Below are 13,060 nucleotides of genomic sequence, written 5' to 3'. Positions count from 1 at the left end.
ATTAGCTCCGATTCCAATCTGCCGATCGCTTAGATGTAGTCGCCTGCGGAACGCGCATTTACATCCCATAATAGTTCTGTGATCGGCTGACTGAAACTTTAATTTGACTGGTAAAACAATAAGTATTTTGCTATGTACATTAAAACTCTGTTTTAGAGCAGGTGCAGTGACATTTTATTGTGCTGATTAACAACTGACATCATGAAGATGCTGCAAAATGATCTGTCGATCTTGGGCAGATGTTGTGACTCTTGGTCTCCCAGTTTGTGGCCTGTCATTGACAGAATGTGTCTGGTTATACCATCTCGCCAGGTTTGAAATTGCTGGCTGTGAGCACCCAAGACGGCGAGCCACAGCACGCTGCCCTAGTCCAGCCTCCAACATGCTGATTGATAGATGTATTGTGGCATATTGTTTTTTTTTTTCTGTGATTTACTTTATTGCTTTTATTCAAGCTAGCAATTAAACAGCTGAAATCACTCCATAGCCAGTGTCCAATCAACTGTCTCACTAATTAGGTGATTAAGTGCATATGCTTCAGTCATAGTCACTCAAGCGTGTCATGGTCAAGGATGAATGATCAAGTGATTAAAAATAAACCAAAAACATTTTGTCAATGTCTATCATTTATATACCTTATTATTATTTTTTTTAAATAAATGTGTTATAATAGTGATCTTTTGATGCTCTGTATAGAAACGTTTTCATACTAACTTTTTTGTTTTGTACTGGATAACATTACTTCAAAAATCCAATTGATGCCTATGATTAATGCATGTTGTGACTAATTTGAAGCTATTAATATGTTTCAATATTAACTAAATCGAGTAATTAATCAAATTGATTAATCTTGTTACATAATTGACTTGAAAATGTTTGGATATACTGTTGATTGATTGCTGTCTTGTTCACATTCATCTTAAAATAACGTTAGAATGTGTTTTGTTTGAACATTGGGGGGGGCACTTCACAGTCTTTCACCAAGGCCCAGTAAATGCTAGCGCCGGCACTGTGCAAAGCTGTGACTGTAGGTGTTTCACTTAGTAAGTTAATTGTTCTACCTAAAGAACAAGCTTGTGGTACATTTACTACTTTAGATATAAATATACAGTTATTACACATGCCAGTACTACATGTTGAAAATTGGTGTTTCAAAACAAAAAAATCAGAAGTGCTGCTCTAGATTGTTTTTATGATCATATGGAATGCATTCCACATACTCAAATCTCTAACTCTACTGTGCTTTTCTTGTCTCCCTGCAGCTCCTTCTGGCTAGAAGGCAAATCAGCATTTGGAGACATGTCAGTTCATTTTGATCAGCTTGATGCTCCATCGTATTGTTGCTTCACCAAGCCTGTTTTGATTTAGCAACCAATCCTGTGACCTCTTCCAAGCAACGGAAATCCCTCAGAGCCAGAGCACAACTAATACTGGAGTAATCTGCATCAATTCATTTTAGATCCTGCAGCCATAAGCTTAGCCCTGACAAATACTAAAATCAGAAGTTCAGTTTGCTCTGAAATTACTAACACGAGGACTAAATCTCCTGTGTTTTCACTTCAAAATAATTGACGTCAGACCAACAGCTTGAGGAGCTCGAGAAAAGCAATTAGACCATGATTCCCTAATCTCACAATGTATTAAAGCTGCCCATACAAAAAATATCAAATAAATGTAGAAACAACAGTTTGGAGCACCCAAAAATCCCAGACGGGAAAGGGGAAAAAATAAAAACGTTTCCAGTTATTACTAAAACATACAGCTTTGGCATACCAAGCATTGTGGAATGGCATTTAGAGAGCATTTGGAAAAAATGTGTTCATCATTTGTTTAAGCCATAGAGAAATGAAAACAATGAATATTGACATTATTATTGGAGGTTTTCTTGCCTATACAGTAGGAAACAAATCAATGAAGCATAGCTGTTACAGCTGCCTGGGAATTGCATCTAATATTTGCACTGTCACTTCCATTCAGGGTAATGAGGTGTGCAGTCATTTGCACAGATAGCCCTATGAAGCTTTGCAAGTTGTATCTTGCAGGGGCCCAATAACTGAAGAAAAATATGTTGCTCTCTTTGTCACAGCAGGGCTTCTTGCCCCTAGGAAAACTGTTATTTCTCCACCAAGAAATCAGAAAAGTAGCATAAGTTAAAAAAATAAAAATACAATGCAAATACCTAAAATAAATATTTATTCTGGCATTCAAATGTTACTGTACAAACAGTTTATTGCCAAGGGGAATCAAAGCTGGAGTTCCACTGCTCTTGCAATTTGCTTGTCAAGGTTACGGCAATATTGTTCAACATCTGTAACAGGTTTCTGAAAGCTTTTAGAATTGAGAACCCTGAGTATTCAGGGTCAGTTGTAGCAAAATAGCAAAAAAAAAGCACTTTTTAATCTGTATTTTTTTTTTTTAATTTGTATGTTGTTTGTACGAATGTTCAATTCATTATTAGAAACGTAAATCTTAAACTGTATTCATTTATATTCATATATTGATAACTTGCGTATGTCTGGCACTAAAGCTTTAAACAATGTAAACACTTTAGAATGATTAAAATATATTTCTACTTGTTCAACTATATATTTAGAGGTTTTTTTTATAATTATAGAATTTTCAAATATAAACAGATATTTTGTTACTACAGAGCTGGAATACAATGTTAGAAAGATGGTTACAAAAAGTGTAGTCCCTGTTCAATTAAAGCATATTCTGAATCTTCAACCGTTTCAAATCCTGCTTCTGATTAATGAATTCATATAGATTTCATTTTTCACGTGCATTTTTCATTACAGTACCTGTAATACCATCTGTGTTATGTTATTACTGAATACCAATGGTAAGAATATACATAATGCTGCATCCCATTACTCCATATGAAAGGGAAGGTTTGGGAAATAATTGGTGTTCTGCAGTTTTGTCACTCTGTGATTGAATGTTCATACACATTCCATGTGTAAAAATAATGTTTTACATGTATACAATCTTTAACTTTAAGAATGTGACACAGCAGACATTGTTCAAAACAAAACCTAAACAGGGAGCAGCAGAATTATTGTTTTGTAAACTGATTACTAATAATTAATCATATTTTAAAAACATGCACCTTGAAATATGGACTTATGTAGAGTTTAGTCAGTGGATTATTTAACATACTCATCCTAAAATGAATGAACTTGTCATGCATCTGGAAAATTTGAGAAATTATTGGTGTTGCACAAATGATCATGAAACAGCTTTTTTTTTTTTTTTTTTTTTTTTTTTTAGCACAATTCATGCTGTTCAGAGCGCTTTACAATTTAAAGGCCCATTGTTATTTTTTAATCTGGAAGGGGATGTCTCGGATTTGATTCCTTTTATTATTATAATTTTATTTACTAGGAAATGCTTTCTGTTTCACGAATGTGAAATTAACATTCATCTTTGTTTCTGTTATCAAAACAATTCAAAGTCACAGAATGAAATTGCATTCTTCATGCAAGTAATAAAATGATGGTGGACTATTAAAAAAAAATGTTGTGTGTTTCCTTAGTCAAATGTTTCCAATGTTTTTAATTGAATAAAATGAATTAACAGGATTCTATTAAACTCATTACCCTTTCTCAATTACTCTTCTAACAGAACATTCAATGATTTGGTTGGAATTGCAGTCACAACTTTATATAGTATATAATCTATTCATGCTAGTGCCAGAATCGCTGAACACATCGTTCATAAGGAAAAAAGTTTATGGCAGCTTTATTAAATAATATCAATCTATTTTAGGCATTGTGGCGGAGTGTCCCGCCCCTATTTATTATTATTTGTATTATTGTTTGCGGCACGGATAACAGCGCCGCGTATTTCTTATTATTTATAATTTAAAAACCTGTGAGGATGAGTGGCTGATCATCTACTGATTATTTAACTAGCTGACAGTCACGCATCCTTGCCAAATGCTTGCAGACTGTGGGTTGAGTGGTAATAAGATAATTAACAGCTAGTTAACCCCTCGGCCAGAGTATAAGAACCTGCAGCTGTCCGTGCTGCAAGGTTGGGTGTACAGAGAGGAGGTACGGGGAGATAGAGAGGAGACAGACTTTAAAATAACAATTGCTAAAACGTGCTGGATTAGCCAGCACGACACTTACTTGTTTGTCTGTCTGGTTTGTTTGGCCCTTGTGCCTTTTTGTTTAGTGTTTTGTTATGGTTTAAATCTTTTGTTTTGTTTATTTGATTTATTAAACACGCTGAGTGCCGTAGCATTCAGCTTCACCCGCCCATCCATTGTTTTGGTTCAGTTACTTCCTGGTCCGTGACGTCACCACACCTCACCACTGCAAGCCATCCTGCCACAGGCATAGAACAAACATTAACTTAGAAATGCGGGAAAACATTGGACTTTGTATTTATGTAATGTGTCATTATTAATAATATACAACCCATATACACACTGGTTTGTTCAGGAAAGGATAACATGTATTTTGTAATCAGGTTTTTTCATTTGAAAAAAAATCAATATCTTCAATTAACCAAATGAGAATTCCTAAATGGGTTGACCCATTCTGTAATGGTTTAAGTTTAATGCACAATTATAGAATAGAATGGGTATTCCTGAATCATTGTGTCTACCATCAAGAGCAGCGTGGCATTGATGTGAAATAGCAATGTTGTCTTTACTAATGTATCTTTCTTGTTATTTAGGTGAATTATTGTCTGTTTCATTAGTCACATCCTGGTGACATTTTAAAACAGAAACGCTCAGAATGATTGCAAATACCATAACATAGTAAGAAATGTAAAAGAAAAAGACATGTGAAGCTACTTACTGTACTCTTTAAGAACATTCTGATGTTTCATACCCATACCAAGCTGAATTTTATGGTAGAAAATAAAGAGTAAATCATCATTCCTTTGAACAAAACAAAATAATAAATCAAATTTAGTGTTTCTGCATCCTTAAATTTTAGAGTACTTGCAATGCCTAGTCTGTATGGAGGTATAGTGGTCTTCTTTAATAGCCCAGTTCCCTTTCCTGGATTCTCATCACTTCACTCTCTATTACATAGACTGAACTCCATTTCCCAATACCTGCACCGTGCTGGCTTTTGATGCAGTTAGTTCTGCTCTTTATGTATCCTCTCCTGGGATTCTCAAGAGCCTCTGTCACGTGTACTGACACGTGCTGAAGATTACTGTACCTCACAATGCTAACAAATAAGTTATTCAACCACACACAACATCATGTAAAACACATCACATACAAATATACTTCAGTTTAATTTTTAAATAATAATCAAACCGAATAGCCTGATCTTTGGTCTTAATTTACTGTTTCAATATTTAAATCTTACTTCTGCTTTTGATACTACTCTGGCTTACTGTCTGTTGCCTGGTTACCTGCCTTGAAAAGATTCTAAATCTGTTTTACTGGACAATGCAGTGAAAAACCACAGAGGAATAAACAATAGCCACTATACATAATTAATCAACAAGAAAACATTTTAAGAAAACTTAAAGGAGTAGAAATGTTGTCTAAAGTTGTGTGCTAGATACAGTGGTAAAGCATTATAATTTCGGATTTTCTGAATGGTTTCTTATTCCTATACTGATTTTATAAATGAATACTTTTTATTTGATTTAAGACATTGGCTTGATGTATTACAGTAAATGTAGCTTCAATTCCCTCATAAGCAGGAATGAAGTGTTGTCAGACTTTGGCTACATTGGCCATGTTTAAAATGACTTGTAAATGCAGAATGGTTCGTTCTTGTTCCAGAATGTTGATGTCATCATACCGTCATTGTACTATTTTAGATTTTGGAAATGCGTGTTCCTAGTGTGGAACGCCTGGAGGTGGTAGGCCAGTGCTAGTTTAGTACAATTAACATCATTCCATGGGATTTTCTGAGGAATTTTACAACAGACTTTTCTAAATAATGTTTATAACATACTTATTTTATTAATATAAATGACAATAGTTGAGACATACAAACCTCTATTTGTAGTTGTTAAAAACACTGAAATATCACCAACTACCTGAATTCTCCGTGTAGCACAATCAATACTGCTTTTGCTCACTGTTCTTGAGATCATAGCACCCCGCTGTTGAAGTATTTTACTACAAAAAAGGTACTTCTCGTATTATACATATAGTAGTTATAACCGCTCTTTAAAAACTGAATTGATTTAGAGTTAAGAATCATCTATCTTTTACCAGACATATTATTATTAATTAGTCATTTAGTAGACACTTTCATCCAAAGCGACTTACAGAGACTAGGGGGTGAACTATGCATTACAACTGTTTGCTGCAGTCACTTACAGTAAGTGACTTGCTCTGGGTCACACACAGTGAAGTCAGTGGCTGAGCTGGGATTTGAACCTTGAACCTCCTGGTGTTAAGCCCTTTTCTTTAACCACTGGACCACCAAGCCACCAAACATAGTTTAGTTTTAACTTGAAATTCATTTTACAGTGAAGCTGTTCATACTGATGATCACATTATTGAGTGGGGAAATGTAGTGGCACAAAACAATGATTAGCTAAAACATTAAACTTCAGCTGAATTAGTAACAATAGCCTAATGGAACAACTTTATCCCAGTAGAGCGCTCCAGTTAAATCTGCTATAAATTTGTATGGCCACGATTTATGTAAGTAAAATTGGAATGTTTCTGTGATATCATTCAAAAATGTTACAATGTACATTTAATTTAATGGTACAGTTCTTAAAATGTGTGACATCCAAAATATTAGCATAGTCCCTACTTAATTACCATACAATGACACCTACTAATGTGTAACTTTAAAGTTTGTTGAAATAAAAAAGAGCAGCACTAGTGGATCTTTTTCATGAAAATAATATTTTCCTCAAGGTCCTTTAAGCACAAACATGTGAAAACCCCACAAGCTGTAAAAATATAGGAAGAAAACGGACAATTGTATGGTGTCATTGGTGTGCCAAATCTCTAGAATTTTTGGTATTGCAAATTAAAATTGAAAGAAGCATTTTAATTGTGAAATGGGATTGTCCTCTCATACAGCGTTTTGAATTACATTTAGGATTGGGATATCGTGTGTCTTGAGAGTCTGCAAGTTTGCATAAAATTAATAATTTTTGCATGCAACATTTTGTGAAAATCCAGAACTGAATGTCCTCCAACCATTATGAGAAAAGTGATTTGCATTTGATTGGCTCAAACTGCTGGGAAAAGGTTAGGTCTTTTTTTTTTTTTCACTTACGCTTGTGCTATTTTGTAACTCGGATCATTTGTCAAAGACCTGAGAGCTCTGTTAAATTCTGTTAGGTCCCTGGACTACCAGAAGTAATATGATAAAAAGTTGCTTTTTACCACCTGTACAGCGTTGCCAAGATTCAATCTTTCTGGGACTTTGATATAGCTGCCATTATGATCCATGCCTCTGTTCTCTCTAGGCATGTTACTTAGTGCAGTGTCAGCTCATCTTCATCAGCACTACTGACTTCAGATGTAGCTTGAAAGGGAAATCTATTTTTTATTACTTTTTCCCTTGATTTTTTATTTTCTTTTTTATTTAATCATTATTTTCTATGTATACAAACTATTACTGCAAAAAAATAAAGACTAAATAAACTGAAACAACAAGAAACAGGTACAGCACACACATAATTATATGCTAAACAGGTATGAAATTAAATATCAGGACATACTTTGAGGCTGCTTACATCATCCTATACCCTGCCAGCTTAAGCCAGATTGATTTTCTAAGCATTTGGCAGCACTGCAGGAATTGCTCTGGTTCGTATCAACAACCACCTATATTTGGATATCCTGGTTTACCCCTAAAAATAGGTGGTTCATCCAATCCAGGTGGACAGCATGTTACTGTGAAATGCTTAAAAAAAAAAAAAAAAAAACAGCAGTGACTTATCCCATTGGAGTATAGTTTTATCAGACAAACCACTTACCGGATTGTTTTTTTTAATTCAAATTATTAATGGTTTTCCATTAGTAGAGTCTGTGCATACTAAGATCTAAAAAAAAAAAAAAAACACTCAGATAACATTATTGCTTTTCCAGAATGAAGACAAAGTCTTATGAGTATGCTGTACTGTCACTGCACTCTCAGGCCTGAATACAAAAAGAGACCCCCTTCAATTGTACAACCCTCAACTCCCACAATTTAGTTTCTTCTGTTTGACTTTCTTAGATTGGTAATCTGACCTTGATGCCTGTAATTACATTTCTATTCAGCATTTTTTGATTATGTTAAATATTTCAGCTATTCCGGATGTATTGTACAAAGATGCCTTTGTAACCCATTCATGCATGGTGACCTTTATGGGGACAGATAAATAAAAAAAAAAACTCTAGTTTACATATAACAATAATATAATATATTTATTTTTATATAGCACCTTTCATAGTGGACCACCATCACAAAGGTAGGCTGTGAACTGGGGACATACGTAAGATCAAAATGAAAGGGTTACACTTGCTGGGAATTGTTCCCACTTCAATGCCATGCTATTTTACTATCATTTTCTCAACATAGTTGACCTCCAATCTGAAAGCTTCCTTTTTACTATTGAGATATCCGATGATTATAATCTGGGATGTGATAATGCTGAGAAAGTAACACATTCATGATGTTATGCTTTTAGACAGGATTGTTTTTTTTTTTCCAATGTATAGCATTATAAATTGTGTTTATCTTAACATTTCTCTTTCCACCACAGGTGAGAGAAGGACACATTAGAGGGGCAGTACATATTTAATCTCTGTTGAGCTTAGTGCCTGTTTCCTTCGTCTGTTTCTGTGTGATTAATTATAGCTAAATCATTCAAAGTACTTTTGAACAATTTACAGGTATGTGTCTGCTGCTCATCTGGACTGTTCAGTTGACAAACTCTTTCCCATGCAGTTGGACCTGCCAGACAGGAAAAAAGTTCTCTTTAATGGATGGATTGAAGTAAGTTTCCCCTGATATCATCTGACAATTCCCAGCTCACGAGATGAGAACTTCCTCAGGCATACCTGAGCTGGAATTTCCATGCCTAAATCATCTGGAGGTTTGATTGCCGGGGCCTTGCTGCTCTGTGACTCAGTCAACCTCTGCCCTTCATCAGTTACTGTAAATCTGTCTGGGTCTTCCTCAGTGGTCGCTGTTAATGAAACATGATGATCGCGACTACTGTTTCTGGTTTGTTATCCATTTAAACTAGCCTGAATGAAAATTAAATCAATTGAAAGTCTAGTAACATTGTTCACGGCACCAATTAGTGCCTTCGAAATGCACAGATTAGAAATATCACAGAAAAGGGGACCCACAAAGGGGTTTGCTAATGGAGAACATTAATGGGACTCATTTGTAAAAATATCGTCCGATCCTTAGCTGCGATTCCCTATAAATAAAACACAGCTGGTAGCACGTCACAGACGAAACACCTGGTCTCGTTCCTGCAGACACATGTGTCCGAGAAGTCAGTGACAGTACTCTGTCCCTGTTACAGCCATATATATATTTTAAAAAAGTTCCTTTTCTTGCAAGTGTACTCGCAAAGACTTTGTTTCAACGAGTCTGTATTAAGATGTTGTTAATAATACAGGCTGTCATTGCCACAGTATTTCACATGAAATGTATTGTAAATTGGGACCACTCTGCCTGATTCACTTGACAATCAATTCAGTTTGGGAGGAGTTGGGGAGGGTGTGGCTGCCACGCCAGGGTGTCAAATATGGTCCAAAATCTGCATGCCTAGGCTATTTAATGGCCTTGGCTTCATCTCATGCTGAATATTTGAACACCCCGTTGTGTGTAGCACCAGTGTATCTATTGCGTTTACACACAACACTTTTATTATCCCATCTTGTAGTACTTATATCAGCTTGAAACAGCTTATAACACAACATTTTCCTACAGCTTACTACCTTGAATGAGTGTCAGTCATGCGTATACATTGGAGCAGTCCTTAATTTGTGAGTTTAGAGGCCAATTGGTCAATCACCCCCATCTGATGTATGCACAAGTTTTCTTTCCAATACCCTTGTGCATACAGGCTTCTCTGCATACACACACGACTTTAAATACACAATAGTTAAACAATAACCACACACTATTTACAATGGAGGAAAGATAACTTCCTATGGAGGAATAGGCATCTCAGCGGCAGCTTACCCCCAGCCCATGTTGATTAGTTTACATGCGGGGGAACTGTCACCAAACCACACTCAAACCATATTGCCTGTAGCACAGACTTGTAATACGTAACGGGGGTTCACTCACAATATTCATAGGGGGGGATCAAAGACACCACATGTGCTCTGCTCCAGTGGGCGGAAGATAGGTAGACTATAGATGTTTGCCTTCTAGATATACCAAATATATTGTTATTAATTTACCAGAGTCAAGTAGATGAAACTATGATCTACTTATGATCTTTAAAATGTAGCTCGTTAGTAAAGCTGCTGGAAAAGTAATAATTAACCCAAATGTGCAGTTTAGTATCATTTTGTTTTTTCTCAAAGTTAGAAATGCAGACTCCAAACACTCCGTAACAGACATTGATTATATTTAGTCCATCGTCACTGTGCTGTCAGCACTGAATACATATTTAATAACTACAAAAAGATTAAAACATTTTAATAATTCAAATACAATTCTTCATTTCAGAAGCCATCACAGAAATAGTACTGCAGCAGCTTTGCTGGCTGCATAGTTCATTTAATTTGCAGCGTGATAACCTGTCAAAGCAGATTACATGGCACAGCCTACTACGTGCCAACAGATCAAAATGCCATCATGTGTTTAAAAAAATATGCATATCAGTGCAGAATTTTTAGAAGAATATATTCATATATGCAAACCTTCTAACTACATGGACATTTTATGAGCAGACTACTGGAGATGTTTTGGGTGATTAACCCCTTTGCGTTTCATCTGTGATAAAATAAATAAACGTTTATACAGTTAGCTTTCATTTTAAAATCTGCACTTAGTTCTTTTGTAAAATAATTTACCGTATCTGCCGATAGGATGGAGTTGAAAGTGTTTTGAAATTGGTCCCATTCTTTTTGATCAAAACAGTTCGAATTGGGACTCCCTATTTATCCAGCACGATATAATGAAGAAAGTTACCTGTGTGCTAGAGGCTGCCATACTGTATGTTTTCAAATGTAAAAAGGCCAGGACAAGTAAGCGTTGACTTTTTTATAATAACTGTCTCCGCCCTGTTACATTGGTGCTGTGACCCAGATCTCATGGATTGACTGCAGCCGATCGCTGTGGTTAAAGGGGGGGAGTGTGAAATAGGCAGTGTTGTGGGAAGCACTGGCCTTACGGATTCTGTCCCCTGTGAGTAAGAGGAGATAAAAAAGCAACTATATAACTACAAATGCATAGGAGCCTGACTTTTTTGCATAGTGGTTAATATTCTATTTGCAGTGGTTAATATTCTATTTGCAGTTGCACCCAGTCCTATAGTTACAAATACACATAATTAATCAATTTAATATTGCCCTATTGGTCTCTGGTCTGTGCCCAGTCTTTTTCATTGCAAGCTAGATTAACAAAATGCTTCAGCTCTGCCCAAAAGGGACTACACTTTAAGAATGAGTGCCAGGAAATTAAGAGAGTGCCAGCTGTGATAGTGTTTTTCTTTATGTGAACATCTGTCTTTATGGAGCTCAGAACACCATAAAGTAAAAACTACCAGATTGAAATTATTTTGGATCACTACCAGCCTGGGTTAGCGTCAAACCAGTTCCTTGTACAAGAAAGGCTTGGACCACAGTACAGTTTTCATAATTGAAAAAATGTCATGAAGGAGTGTTTTTTTTTTGTTCAGTGTTTTCTTCAACAGTAGTATTTTGAGAAAGCCACTGTCTACACGAGGAATATTTTGTTCCTGTCACGTGCAAAACAAAATTACAAGAACCTGTAACAGAACACGCAGACAATATCCTTACAAGATAAGATAACACTGCACTGTATTCTCAGCATCTATGGTGTTGTCTTTCAGGTCTGTCAATAGACACTCTTCATGTGTAACTTGTCCACTTTTTTTTTTATCCCTGCCCTTTGTTAAAACCAAAATATTGTCTTAACTCAGGGCCCTGCCAGGCTTTACACCAGCCAAGTAACCTCCCCACGTGTTAGTGTGTAACCCAACATGACCTCATTTAGGGTAACACCAATCAATTGATTTAATAGGAGGCTGTGTGGTCCAGTGGTTAAAGAAAAGGGCTTGTAACCAGGAGGTCCCCGGTTCAAATCCCACCTCAGCAACTGACTCATTGTGTGACCCTGAGCAAGTCACTTAACCTCCTTGTGCTCCGTCTTTCGGGTGAGACCTTGTTGTAAGTGACTCTGCAGCTGATGCATAGTTCACACACCCTAGTTTCTGTAAGTCGCCTTGGATAAAGGCGTCTGCTAAATAAACAAATAATAATAATAATAATAATAATATGTGAATTGGTGATTAGCAGGTGAGATAATGCCCTAAACCACTGTACCATATTGGGCTCACAAATATCCCTAAAGTTTTCCTTACAATGGATGAAAAGTAATCAAGGCAAGCAGATCTCCATTGCCTGAAGAGTCAAGTGCGACAATAACGAACTCCTCCTCCATTTCCACATGAAAGACGTTCATTTCTGGTTCCTGGCTGGTCAGTGCCAAAGAGATTGAGGCAACTGGTGTCCCATTGATATTAATGTATTGTAGCATTTTGTGCTCGCTACGTCCAGTTTGAGGATGGCTTAATACAGAAGTCACACACATAATACAGAAGTCACATTTACGCCAATATGTAAACCCTCACACATTACAACACTGTATTTATTTAATTTAATTTACATGGGGGGGAGTTTCCATGTGTGATTATTTACATGTGAAGTGGCAATGCGCGTGCATGTTTGAGAGAACAGCTGGAGAGGATCAGGTTTGTGGCCGAAAATAAACCCGAAATGTATAGGGCTATTTTTCATTTGTCTCGAGCACAATGTCTCGAGTAAAATTAGAACACATAATGGAAACGGTCCCATTGATCCACCATTAAATAAATGGAAATGTGCATAAGCATTGCATTGTCCAAA

General features: G+C 36.2%; 1 protein-coding gene across 3 annotated transcripts in view; it reads left to right on the top strand.

Moving 5' to 3' along the window:
• Window positions 1-2,375, top strand: part of LOC117408617 (protein Largen) — an 88,048-nt gene extending 85,673 nt beyond the window's left edge. For all 3 annotated transcript variants that reach the window (XM_058992584.1, XM_058992589.1, XM_058992591.1), the window contains one exon: window positions 1,263-2,375. The gene's annotated coding sequence lies outside the window, so the exon portion shown is untranslated. The remainder of the gene's footprint in view (window positions 1-1,262) is intronic.
• Window positions 2,376-13,060: the final 10,685 nt, after the last annotated feature.

This window comes from Acipenser ruthenus, chromosome 2 (genome assembly GCF_902713425.1).
Source record: "Acipenser ruthenus chromosome 2, fAciRut3.2 maternal haplotype, whole genome shotgun sequence".
In the NCBI taxonomy this organism is placed as follows: domain Eukaryota; kingdom Metazoa; phylum Chordata; class Actinopteri; order Acipenseriformes; family Acipenseridae; genus Acipenser; species Acipenser ruthenus.
The sequence above is the reverse complement of the archived record's forward strand: the minus strand, read 5'-3'. Positions and strand labels throughout refer to the sequence as shown.